Here is a 13,921-nt window from a genome sequence, read left to right as displayed (position 1 = left end):
GAGAACCACAGGAACAGATAAGGCTCTAGGAAGCAGCCTTAGATAATCAAGACAGTAACTGTCTCAGCAGACTGAATTAAAGCGGCTCAGAAGAAAGTCTGACATAGTCTGCACACACAATGTCACTCATTAAATCCCAGTCTCTCAACCTTTCCTTTCCAGGGTCTTGACCCATTCTTTTTTCCTTTTCGTTCTTTTTTTGTTTTGTTTGGGTTAAAGGTTTTTTGTTTTGCATGGTACTGAGGATCAAAACTAGGGGTCTCACCAATTTTCTATGTTTATAAAGGGGGAAAAGCATCAATTGCTCACAGGCAATGCTGTTAATAGCTTCCTGTTAAAGGTGATAGGAAGGATATGCCCGGGTTCACTCACAAGTAAGTAGTGAAGATAGATTATGAACTCAGAGCTGTCTAATGCTCTTAGATTATTTGAGTTTAATGTACCACCCCTTAACAAGTTAACAGCATGCTATAAGTTTGTAAGATTTTATTCAAGTTTATTAAGTGCTCTTGAATACAAAAACTTTTATACTCAAGGAAACAAATTTTTAATGCTGAGGTTTCAGCTGAAGTCCAGTTACAACTGGGGGTGTAAGTGGTACCCTGAGCAGCAGGCCCCAATTTGGCTGATCTCCAGTTAGATCCCAGGTGTGACTAATGGGGCCAAGCCATGGGGCTCGGTGTAAGAGGAGGTTTAGAACTCACAGTTGTATGGTTGAGGGAAAATGATAAGGTCAGATAGAAACTGTTTCCAACCTAACCCCAGGAAATGGAAAAGGGACGGGCTGCCCTTCAGAACGGGAATAAGAACTGGATGTACTGGAGCTGAGCTCCAACCTTCCTAAACACTCCCTAGGACTTTACTATTCATGAGCAGAAGTGGTGTCTAGGTTATTTCCTAGTTTAAGAAAAAGGAATACAATTGACCGCATCTTTCTCACTGTTTTAATGTTGAGCTATTATAATCTCACATTCCAGTGGCCTTCTAACTGCACGGTTATAGTCTCCTTATACTTACTCTGAAATTGTTTTCCCATTGTTATCTTACATTATAGTCACATCGTAATGTCATGTTTAAGGGTTCCCCATACACTTGTAATGAAATCGTTTTGCAGTTCAGAATGGCATCATATTGGCACTTTAAGCAGGGTATCCGTCACCCCGTATTGATAGTTTTCACAACAAAACACCCTATTTTAGTGACTGTGAAAGTAAATGGCTGTTGCCAGTGATCTGTTCTTCCATTTCAAACTTAAATGGTCTCATCTGTTTTATTTTACCTTGCAATTTTCACACCCACTGCGGTATGGGCCAAGTTGATACTGGTTGCTTTTAAATGAGGACAGTCATTGCACTAGCTCATAAATGTTTATATGACAGCCACTCATCTGTTCTCCGTTAGTCCTTGTGCAATAGATCACCGACATACTTTGGCCACTCCATTTGTAAGACGAGTATGGAGAAGTCTTACGCTACCTGTAATCTAGAGTGAGACTCTTTGTAAATGTTTTCAAATTGAATCAGATAAATATATAAAAGTGATGTGGGCATCTGCAAACTTTTCATAATACAACAGCTCAAAACTCCATCTCCAGACAGGCACACGTGGGAAAGGTGAATGACTTTCTACGGACAAAAACTTTAAAACATGTTCTACATGCAGGAAATCTGAGAATATGTGCTGTATCGCCATCGTTGTCATGAATCAGACACTCTTAGCTAACGTTTTTAAATGTGCCACCATCGCTCCTTTGTGGTTAAACTTTGTAAGTTTAACAATTTGGTTCCTGTCTCCACTTCGAAGATTAAATGCTACTCAACCCAAGCAGAATCCAGACTCTTGGAAGAGAGCCAGGGCAAAGCGGATCTCCTGACAATAGGCTTCGCTTTGAGATCTTTCTATTCTCTGCTGCTTTAAAAGAGCTGTGGCTGCCTTGCGAGTCCCCCACAGTTGTTTGGACAGTTCCTCATAGGTCAAGCTAGAAGGTGGTGGAGCGAAGAGAGAATCCAAGAGCTCTATTTATACACAAAAAGATTTCTGCTAGGGTATCAAGCCTGAACCTACATGGCCTGCCCCTGGAGCCGAAGGTGCAGTTTCCCATAAGCTTTTACCGTCTAGAAAATGACCTCTTCATCTTTTGAAGTTAATCTAGATGCTGACTATGCCACAGGCTGCACACCAGTGGACTCCAAGTGTCAGAGGCCACAAAGCCAGTTGTTTAGGTGTTTGTGCTTAACTGCGTTTTCTGTCGGGAAACTTCTGTTCTTAGGTGACCCAAAATGCACCAAGAACAAGAAGTGAATCCCTTAAAACTGAATTTGCTTTAGTTAAAATTCAAATGTAAGTTCTTGGTAATAGACTATAGCATGAGCTGTAAAAAGCAAACTAAATATGAGGTAGGGTTTAGAACAACACCACAGTGTCCAATCCCAATGACACTGTCTTGGTGTGAGACTTTCATGGCGATTCTCATTTCAAAATTACCTTTGGAATAAGCCCAAAGAGGAAAATGTGATATGCATATACACATAAAAAAAAGAAAAACTCAAGAGACTTAAGATACAAGCTTAATTATAAGCAGCTGAACACTGGATGAAAAAAGAAAAAAAAAAGAATGTACAACCTACATGTTCCTGGTTCCTGAGTGTCTCCTCTCTGTGACTCTGACATTGCTTTTACTTTCAATCAGTTGCTCTCCTGCTGCTGGGGTAGCAGGTAGTTACCAACCTGTAGCATTCACAGAGGCTCAACCCTGTTTATGCTACTCACAGAGGGCACATTCCTGCCTCCTTCCTGAAAAAGTGACACCAAATTGATTTTTTTTCTCTCTCTCCACCTCCCCATACTCACCCCACCTACAGGGATGTCCAAGACCACACACAGACTAAAAGAGTTTTATTTTTTCTTTTTACTCAGCTCCTTCTGGAACTAATGTGGGATTTCCCTCTGTATGCTGTGATTACCATTAATGAATAAAGAAATTGCTTTGGATCTATAGCAGGGTAGAACTTAGGTAGGCAGGGAAAACTAGACTAAATGCTGGGAGAAAGAAGGGTGGAGTCAAAAAGAAGTCATGTAGCTCCATCGGAGACAGACTCTGGAATTTTATCCTACCGGCCACACAGATTAATAAAAATGGTTTAAATTAATATGTAAGAGTTTGCCAGTAAGAACCTAGAGCTAATGGGACAAGCAGTAACTTAATTAATACAATTTCTGTGTGATTATTTCCGGGCTAAGCAGCCAGGAACCAGCAAACGGCATTCTTCCAACATGGAACCTCATTTAACTGTAAGCTCTCATGTTCCTCCTTTCTGCCTCTTCTTCATTTAACAAACATTTTAAGTGTCTCCCCTAAATTATGGCCCGGTCACCCCTTCCAGACATTATTTCCCCAGTTAAAGTTTTCACAAGAGTGGCATCCATTCATTTCACCCACATCCACTGAATACCTCTGAAACCCTCCTTTCTCCAAAACTGCCTGTTTTTGCAGTGACCATCACAGTGAATTCTGACATGAATTTTACCAGATTCTTCTTTTGACTTCAACTTAACCATCCTCTGCTTTTCTTTAGCCTTTTGATCCCCTTCTCTCCTTTGGACATAGGCCTCCTTCCCCTCCCTACCTGTTCACTGAAGCATCATCACCTTCTCAGTGCTATGCCTCTTATCTTCTTGTGACTCTTCCACGTTGCAATAGATGTGTCCTTTACCTCTATCATTGACTGCATCCTGCACAATGATCACCTTCCCCAAATAACTACAAGATGAGGACTGGAGAGAAAGCTCAGTCTGTAGAGTGCTTGCCTCACAAACACAATGACTTGAGTTCAAGCCTCAGAATCCATGGTTCAAAAAACAAGTGAGTCTTGGTGGCATGTCTCTGATATGGGATTCCCCTCTGTATGCTGTGAATATCATTGGTTAATGAAGGGACTGATTTGGGTCTATAGTAGAGCTATAGGGAAACAGAGCTAGGCAGAGAAAACTAAACTGAATGCTGGAAGAAAGAAGGATGGAGTCAGAGAGAAGCCATAGAGCTGCCATCAGAGACAGATGTGCTGAAACTTTGCTGGTAGGCTACAACCTCATGGTGATGCATAGATTAATGGAGATGGGTTAAATTAAGATGTAAGAGTTAGCCAATAAGAAGCTAGAGCTAATGGGCCAAGCAGTGATTTAAATAATACAGTTTCTGTGTGGTTATTTTGGGGCTAAGCACTCAGGAACCAACAAGCAGCCTCCTCAAACAAAGTGGCACCAACATGGTAGACTAAATCCATGTAAAACCTGAGAGGGCCTGAAAAGGAATTCTAGACACACACACACAAAAAAAGTTCAGTTGCAATTTTTTTCCCAAATGGGCTTTGCTTGCTAGCAGAATGGTGTGGCTCCTTTAAGAGAGGATTTCCTGATTCAGCAGTAGCAGAAAAAAAGCCACAGCCATTTTTGAAGTGCCAGCTTTCTGGACTCTGCTGCCAGCATGACCTCTGGCTCTTTCAGAAGACTAAGAATTTGAATGGGCTTTGTTGCTTGGTGTCAACATGGACTGGGTATGTGCCTAGAGATGGGACATTTTGCATGGCTCTCAGAGGTGGTGAGCAGCTCCGCCATGCTGGGTTGGGCAGGGCAAGCAGGCAGTGCCATATTTCCTCTAGCAATGGCACAGCCTAAGTTTTTAAGAAGCACTTAGAATTTTAAGAAGTGATCCTAGACAGTAAAGAATTACAGATATACAATAGAACAGATTCATACATAAAAGACCTCTAAATGGGTCACAGTATTGGATAAAGGTATGTAGGCTTGGAAGAGATAAGAAATAGAGAGTCATAAAAAGAGATAAATGGTTTATAAAAATAAAACAAAGTCTTTAAAGAAACAGAGTACAGTCATAAATTAAAGATAATAAAATAAATATTAAAAAGTAATAGAGTAAGAAAGCCACATAAAGATGGAATATGCAAAGAGAGTCTAGATTATGTATATTAATATGTTTTCTTTGAATTTTTTGACTGTGAAGAAGCTAAAGTACAGAGAGATATTCATTATATGGGCTTTCTAAGCTAAACCAGCATATATATTTTAAAGGTATCTTGATTTTAGAATATGGGTCTAAGCATATGTTACTTTGTACTTCTTTTGTTTCTACAGAGGATGAGAACCTATGGATTACTTCCAGAATAAGTAATCCCCTGAAAGGTTGCTGTGAACACCCCCCAAAAATTATTTCACCTAACTGCTGACTGAGATGAACCTAGCACACAGCATACACCATAAAAGACCTGACTAATAGTGTCTCTAATCAGCAGGAAATAGTCTAGAGAACTACACCCATATTCCCAAATACTGTTTATAAATGTTTGTTTACATTTAAAGGGGGATATGCTATAGAGATTTGCATTGGTATGGGTCTTGGTTTACTGATACAAATTTAAGGTCAGTTTTGTTATATTGTGTATATGTATATTTCTGCCCACCTGGAGAGTTCCAAGCCAATGTAAATCCATCTCAAAGAAAAAAAAAGTGGACAGAACATTAGGGGAGCTAAGGTTGTCCTCTGAACTCTAGATGCATGTACACACACACACACACACACAGAGAGAGAGAGAGAGAGAGAGAGAGAGAGAGAGAGAGAGAGAGAATATCTTGTGAGTATCATAAGTTGTATATCCAAAATTGCATCCATCATCTTGGCTGAATCTGTGCCTTCTCCTGTCCTTTGGTATCAGTGCAATTGTCTATGGCACCCAAACTAAAAATGGGGACCATCTCTCATCTGTCTCTCTGTCCACATCAACAGCATTTCCCATATCAACAAAATTCTGCTGTCATAGTGTTCACCCTATCCCTACCACATATGGGTCACTTTGAGCTTTTTCTTGAGTATGACAGTCACAAAGAGATGTAGAAGTAGTTGTCACCAAGATGAAAGTGTATGTGTGTATTTGTGTGTGTGTGTTTGTGTACATATTCTGGTTCTTTACAAATGGGGATCATCTAACTAGCAGAAATTTTCAATTACTCATAAATTTGCTTTTTAATGTTTACAAGTAAATTTCAGGGTAACAGTGACCTTTTATTAAGCCACTACTATGTGACAAATACTTTTAATTCTTATAAGAGCATAGGAAGACAGTCACCATTCATACTTAACTGAGACTCAGTAAAGATAGGCAGTTAGTGTGCTCAAGGAAATACATATGTCTAATAAACAGCAAAATAGTGTTAACTCAAAACTGGCTTTCAAGGGTAGAGCTATTCCCTTTATACCTTGCCAGAGCTAGACTATGCTTCTCCATACACAAGTCTCTAGTTCTTTAGATTGCTCCATAATAGTTGCTACATTTTGGCTGTTCTGATTCTGCAGCCATATGTTTGTTCAATACAGGAATCAAGTTGTATCTTGACACAAGAAGACCCAGCATTGCCATGAGTAACACAAATGGGAACCACCTTTCCCAATTTCTGTCTATAGCATGTTTAGTCAAAAGTTGATCAAAGCTCAGAACTGACAGGATGATGTCCTCATTAGTCCAGCTCATTTCTCATCGAGAAGATAGCTTCAGTACAGGAAGAGCCCAGTGCCAACTTTTTCTCTAGAATGTAGCTGTATATTAAACATACAAATATGCTGACATCCAAGTAATTTTAGAGCAAGAAACATGAGTGTGGAGTTTTAACTTCTGTGGACCAGTAAAGAGAATGAGCTGTCCATATTTTAACAAATGTATATAAAATAGAAATGTGTATTTGAATGGGGTAGCAAAACTGTTTTATAGGGGAACACAGATTGGCCTTTCTTTTTTTATGTGGAACTTGCAAAATCAAACACTAAAGACCGTGAGCAACTCCACCCCCCAGATTAACCCAGTTCAAATACCCCTGAAAGAGTGCTGAGCCAAAAGGAGTCCTTCCTGAGGCCTGGGTACCGTGCAATTAAGCACAAAATTCCATTCCAGTACCTTTAAGCTTCTTTTCAAATGGCAGACACATGTGTCCTCTTCTGTTAAAGGAAAGGCCTATAACACTTCTTTGAAAACAGCAAGGGTATGAGAGAGAGTCAAAATTGGGAATTCCTTTTAGAATGCTCAATGGAAAGCGGTCTCTATTTAACTTGGGCCATCCCGGCCATCCTCCAAATTGCCACCTGGGAATAACAGCTTTGCACATTAAATAAGTGCAAAGCATTAGAAGAGACACAAGGTACTATTATTCTGGCATGCTCTGATTTGAAAAGACTAAATCAATTTAAAGCATTTTTGTTTAAAATCAGTTCTTTAAGGCTGTGTGCTCATAGTGGTTGCCAAGTTTCAACCCAAAGTGAATGTTAAGGTCTACGTTATTAACCCTTGAGAAATGAGTCCCGTCGTGGAAACAATGACCGACCTGGGGACTACCAGGTGCAGGGGCTGAAGCTGACAGTCAGTCAAGTAAGAGTAATGCAGGGTTTCTTCATATGCAAATCACACAATAATATGTGTTTGCCTTAAAGGGCAATGTCAGATTATTGTAAAAGTGCTTATAGATACAAATACCTTTTAAAGAGACCAAATTCATTTATACTGAACTCTCTATGGTTGACACACCATGATAAATCACCTCATTACACATGAAGCCACAAATGTGGGCTTTGAGGTTGGGTGTGAGGATATGAAAGGAATGGCGAAGATTCTACTGTGTTTTGCCCTAATCCTCAGTAAAATATAATAAAAATCTGTAGACAATGGCTAGCGTTTCCTCTAATATTAGGACCTCACACCTGCATGTATCTAAATGCACTTTGATGGGCTTCCGGTGCTTGGATGCTGCTTCTTAAACTAAAACTATTGCAATAAATTTTTCACAGCAAATGTCTATGTATTTAACAGCTATAAGCCTTCCTCTGAACATGCTGCAGATTTGATGAAATATAAATTGGTGCATTTATATCCAAAAAAGCATCACAAAGTGGCCTGTATGGTGTTGAGGGAATTCTAAGTTAGATAAAATTCTCATTATAAATTGTGTGTGTGTGTGTATGTGTGTGTGTGTCCACACAGCTGTACAGTTAAGATTTGTTCACTTTATACTATATAAGTCATTTTGCAGTTTGGTACAGCATTACCAAGCAAAGCAAAATGAAAGCTCTCTAAGATCCTCAAGTCATTTTATAAATGACAGTCTGTGTCCTAGGCACGGGTCCAGTAAAAACTTTTAAGTACTGCTTCCCAGATTGGAAACTCGTGTCCTGTTCCCCAGCCCTTGCCTGTTGCATTCACTATTCTTCATGTGTAAAAATGTCAAGGCAGAGTTCTTCCTGGTGGGAATTTACTATTTAAATCCGGAAACGTTCAAGCTAAAACGAGAGTTCCAAAAAAGATTGTAGTGTCTTTATAGAGAAGTAAAATGAGCTGTCCAGACAGCTGGCAGGGAGAAAAAAAGGACAGAAAGAAAAGGGGAAAAAAAGTGAAATGTTCAGAAGTATATATGGAGTGGGAGATCAAAGAGGCCTGGTTTTCCTGTCCTCAGAAGTCCCCCCAGCCTGCTTGATCCTCAGTTCATCCTTCTCGCCATTATTCATAATCTTGTAACCTGTGCTCCTCGCATCCAGCTCACCCCTTCTCACCTGCTCAATCACCAGGATCCGGACAAAAGAGGCGAAGGAGGCCCAGCTGTGCTGTCTGCCAGAGACAGTGGTGCGGCTACAACACTCAGCCTCGTGTTGCAGGATCAAATTGTCTACTTAATTTTCAATTTATTTTCCACTTAGAAACTTTTCTGATTCTTAGTGAAGCAAACGCAAAGCATCTTCCATGTGTGTATTTATGCAGTGCACAGAGACCTCGGAGTACGGCATATGTGGTTTCTGAAGCACATGTCATTTCTTATTGAATTCATCCAGCCTGACAGAGTTGGTGAAGATGAATGCAACAATAGTAATATTTTATTTAGGTCCACCGGCACTTCGCATGATGTACATTTAAAAGATGCAATATATATTATGAATGTGAGTGGGTGGATACACAGACGAGCATTTCACTCCAAGGGGCATTGGCAGAATGATAAATTTCATGTATTAAATCTCTAAGAACCAAAAACACTGAGTTAAGACATCTGTACAGAATTGGGTGTCAAATGGAATGTCACAATCAGGTATAGCGCCCATTTATGAGAATCATAGGATTACTTTTTTAGAAGTAGGAAAAAAATTACTTTGCAAGTTACCTAGAAACAGAGGCTCATTGACAGACATCCACGCTGAGTTTTCAAAAGATTAAATGACTCATAGGGTCACCGAGCTACATGGATACAAAACCAAGATTAACCTTTCTTCCTCAACTACGGCATTCTTTCTAGCACGTCATGAACAGAAATTGCTTCTGAAGCCAGTGTGCCCAAGGCCTCGTGGTAGCTCCCATAGGTTTCCTTGCTATGTGCCCATTATGTCTTTTGTGATACCTGCTCACAGCTTTTCAATTTTAACCTGGTTTCATCAGTCTCTTACCTTCTTAAAGACTAGTACTAAGAATAAACCATTCTTTAAGTTATGTCCCATGGGCCACATGGGGACAAGGACAGCTAATGTGGCCCAACCCAAAATTGTGAACTTAAAATATGTGAGCCTTGTGTATAACCTGGTTGACTCCATAAAGAGAGGATGAGAGGAAGACAGAGAGAAACACACACAGAAGGAGACATGGAGAATAAAGAGGAGAGAAAAGTAATAAAAGAAAAAATGGGGTAAAGGTCTAAACAAAGAATTCTTAACAGAAGAATCTCACATGGTCTAAAGACATTTAAGGAATTGCTTAATAACCATGGTCATCAGGGAAATGCAAATCAAAATGACTCAGATACCATCTTACACCTGTCGGAATGGCTAACATCAAAAACACTGATGACAGCCTGTGTTGAAGAGGATATAAAATAAGGGGTTGAAGAGGATATAAAATTATACCACAAGGATATTTGTTCAACTATATTTATAGCAGCATTATTCGTAATAGCCAGAACCTGGAAACAACCTAAATGCCCCTCAGCCTAAGAATGGATAAAGAAAATGTGGTACATTTACACAATGGAGTGTTACTCAGCTGTTAAAAAAAATACATCATGAAATTTGCAGGCAAATGGATGGAACTAGAAAAAATAATCATTCTGAGTAGGGTAACCCAGACTCAGAAAGACACATACTGTATGTACTCACTCATAAGTTGATACTAGATGCAAAGCAAAAGATAACCAGACTGCAATCCACTGCCCCAGAGAAGTTAGGTAACAAGGAGAACCCTAATAGGGACACATAGATTTCTCAGGGAAAAGGAAATAGATGAAATCTTCTGGGCAAACTGGAAGTGGGGGGGGGGCTAAAGGGGAGGGTATAGGGGCTGAGGACATGAGGGAACAGGATGGTCAAATTGCGGGAGGGATAGAGTGGGAGAGCAAGGAGAGAGACATCTTGATAGAGGGAAAGTTTATGGGCCTAAGGAGAAACCTGATGTAGGGAAATTCACAAGGATGACCATAACTAAGACTTTAGCAATAGTGAAGAGGGTGCCTGAACTTGCCTTCCCCTGTAATCAGATTGGTGACTACCCTAATTGTCATCATAGAACATTCATCTAGTAACTGATGGAAGCAGACGCAGAGATCCACATCCAAACACCAGGCAAAGTTATGGAAGTCCAGTTGGAGAGAGAATGGAGAGATTATTTGAGCAAGGGTGGGTCAAGACCATGATGGAAAAACCCACAAAGACAGTTGACCTGAACTTACAGGAGCTCACAGATTCTAGACCAACAGCCCAGGGACCTGCATGGGACCAAATCAGGCACTCTGCATTGTAGTCTGGTCTGTCTGTGGAACTCCTGGCAGTGGAACTAGGATCTAGCCCTAGTTCATGAGCTGGCTTTTTTGAAGCCCATCCCATGTGGTGGGATGCCTTGCTCAGCCTTGAGGTAGGGAGTGGGGGACTTGGTCCTGCCTCAACTGAATATGCCAAACTTCCCCGGCTTTCTTGACTCCCCATGTGAGGTCTTACCCTTTTTGAGGAGACTATAACCATGAGTTGTAGGAAGGATAAAGGGAGGGAGGGGCATATGGGGGAACTGTAGTTGGTATGTAAAACTAATAAAATAAAATATAAAAAGAAATTAAAAAGAAAAAGAAAAGAAGATTTTGAACTAAATCACAAGTTTAAAAGATCTTTAACTAAACTTGATAGAGGAGGAGAAGAGCCTTGAATTCATTGGCAGAGAAAACAACTTTCAGAACAGAACTCTAAGGTAGGCACTAACATCAGCAACAAACAAATTATACCCTATGAAACTAAAAAGGTTTTGTAAGGCAAAGGACACAGTCAATCAGACAAAGTGGCAATCTATAGAATGGGAAAATATTTTTTTATCAACTACATATCCAATAGAGAGCAAATATCCAAAATATATAAGGAGCTCAAAATTCTAGATATCAAAAAAATCTAATTTAAAAATAGTATGCAGAGCTCAACAGAGAATTCCCAAAAGAAAAAATTCAAATGGCTGTGAAAACACTTAAAGAAATGTTCAATGTCCTTAGTCATCAGGAAAATGCAAATCAAAACTACTTTGGGATTTCATTTTACACCATCATTCTGAAAAATAAAATAAGTGACAGTTCAGGTTGATGAGAGTGTGGAGCAGAGGGAACACTCATCCATTGCAGCTGGAAATGCAAACTTGCACAGCCACTATGGAAATCGTTGTGGTGGTTCCTCAGGAAGAAGGGAATCAATCTACCTCCAGATCCAGTTCTACCACTCTTTGGCCTATACACAACGATCACTTCCTTCTACCACACAGACACTTGCTCAGCCATGTTCATTGCTGCACTATTCACAATAGCCGGAAAACAGAAAACAGCCTAGTTGTCCCTTAACAGATAACTGGACAAAGAAAATGTGGTACATTTACACAATGGAGTATTACTTGGTCATTAAAAATATAGTCATGAAATTCATGAGTAAATGTATAGAACTAGAAAAACATCATCATGAGTGAGCTAACCTAGACCCAGAAAGACAAATATAATATGTATTCACTTATATATGGATGTTAGCTGATAACCAAGCTACAATCTATAGAACCACAGAGATTAGGTATAGAATAAGAACTGGAGTGGAGGGGTAGAAATAGATCTCCCTAGGAAGGGGAAATAGAATAGACAATTATGAATGGAGATAAGAGGCTGGAAGTTGAGTATCGACTGGAGAGGGGAAAAGAGGGGATAAGAGAGAAAATACAGGGGACAGCCAAAAGTAAAAACCTAATGACATTCTGCTCTACTCATAGATCAGTCATCATCAGAAACTTCCTCCTGCAGCAGAGGGGAGCAAATACAGAGATCCACATTCAGGCAATATGCATCAAGTTTGAGAGAGAGACCTTGGAACACTCAGTCCTAAACAGGGTGTCTCCATCAAATCTCTCCCTCAGGGCTCAGAGAGCCCTGCAGGAGTCAGAAAGAGTGTAACAGCCAGAGGGAATGGGGAACACCAAGCAAACAGGGCTTTCTAAATCAACAGATCAATGCACATACTTACCGAGACTGGAGCAGCTTGCATCTGCAACAGCTGGTGTTCTAGAGCTAAAAGTAAAAGTGGACCCAAGCCCCATCTCTAACCCAGGAACAATCTCCAGTTGATAACCACTTGCAAATGAAAATTCAGTTTCCTCCAAGGGAGTCTCACTAGGCAAACTAACTATTCTTAAGGGTAGGCTGCATGCCCAGTAGCAGATGGCCAGTATAAAATGAACTCAGCAGGGTCTTTGGAGGTTCATTGTCTCATAATGCCATGTCAGAGATCTTCCGTTTTTTAAATTTTGTCTTATTTTTATTTTATATCTTTTCTCTATCTTTTGTGTATATATCATGGCTGCCAATTTAGTGTTTTGGGGGTCCCGAGTGTCCAAACAAGTGGTTCTCTGTTTCTTGTGCCTTCTCTTAGGTTATTTTCCTTCTGCTTGTTTTACACAATTCCAATGTGTTAGTTTTTGTTTTATCTGATATTATATTTTACATTATCATTATCTCATAGACGCCTATCTGTTATCTAATGGGAGACAGAAAATGGGATAGATTTCGAAGGGAGGGGAAGCAGGAAGGAGCCAGGAGGAGTAGAAGGGGGAAACATTATCAGGATATAGAATGTGAGAAAATCTATTTTCAATAAAAGAAAAATATTTTTTTTAAAAAAATTTTAAGACACAGGCTGTTCTGTGAAAATCTGAATATTTCAGCTGTGGTGCTCCACCAACTAGCTGACATGAGATTACCAAAGCCAAAGTCAAAGGGCAGAGAAAATATTAAAAACATCCATCCATTCATCCATTGCTTCTGCCCAAGTTGCCTGAGAGAAATTAAGTGTGGGGAACAGAACTCCAGCTGAGCCCTCTGCGCAGCACCGTAGATGTCAAGACTGGTGCCTGTGTCTCAGCAGAAGGCCTACTCAAAGCCAAGAAGCCCACAGCTTCCAACTTAGACAATAATACAGGCTTAGAACAACTTCACCACAGAGCCAGGGAAATGCGGCAACACTCTTTGGTTGGGAACTAATACAAATGATGAGGAGATTTGGGGCTCAATGACTGAATTCAGAAAATTATCAAGGGACAAGAAAAGCCACAGACACACACACACAAAAAGCAAGGTGAACACGGGGCAGACTGTCTTTCATTCTCTTACAGAAATGTGTGCATGAAAACCATTAGTAGCAGTGCCTTAGACACTGGTAAAATTCCTATAGACTGTTTTATAAAGGTAATGAACTCAGAAGAGCCTCACTGAGCAAGCCTGCCATTAAATCTTCCCTTAGAAACAGGATGTGGTCATTGGGTGTTTTGTGAGCTTTGCCCATACATCATTGGGGATTTTAGTTGCTGGGTCCCAAAATTACGATTTTTGT

The sequence above is a fragment of the Chionomys nivalis genome, chromosome 18 (genome assembly GCF_950005125.1).
Source record: "Chionomys nivalis chromosome 18, mChiNiv1.1, whole genome shotgun sequence".
Taxonomy (NCBI): domain Eukaryota; kingdom Metazoa; phylum Chordata; class Mammalia; order Rodentia; family Cricetidae; genus Chionomys; species Chionomys nivalis.
Note: the sequence above shows the minus strand (reverse complement) of the source record.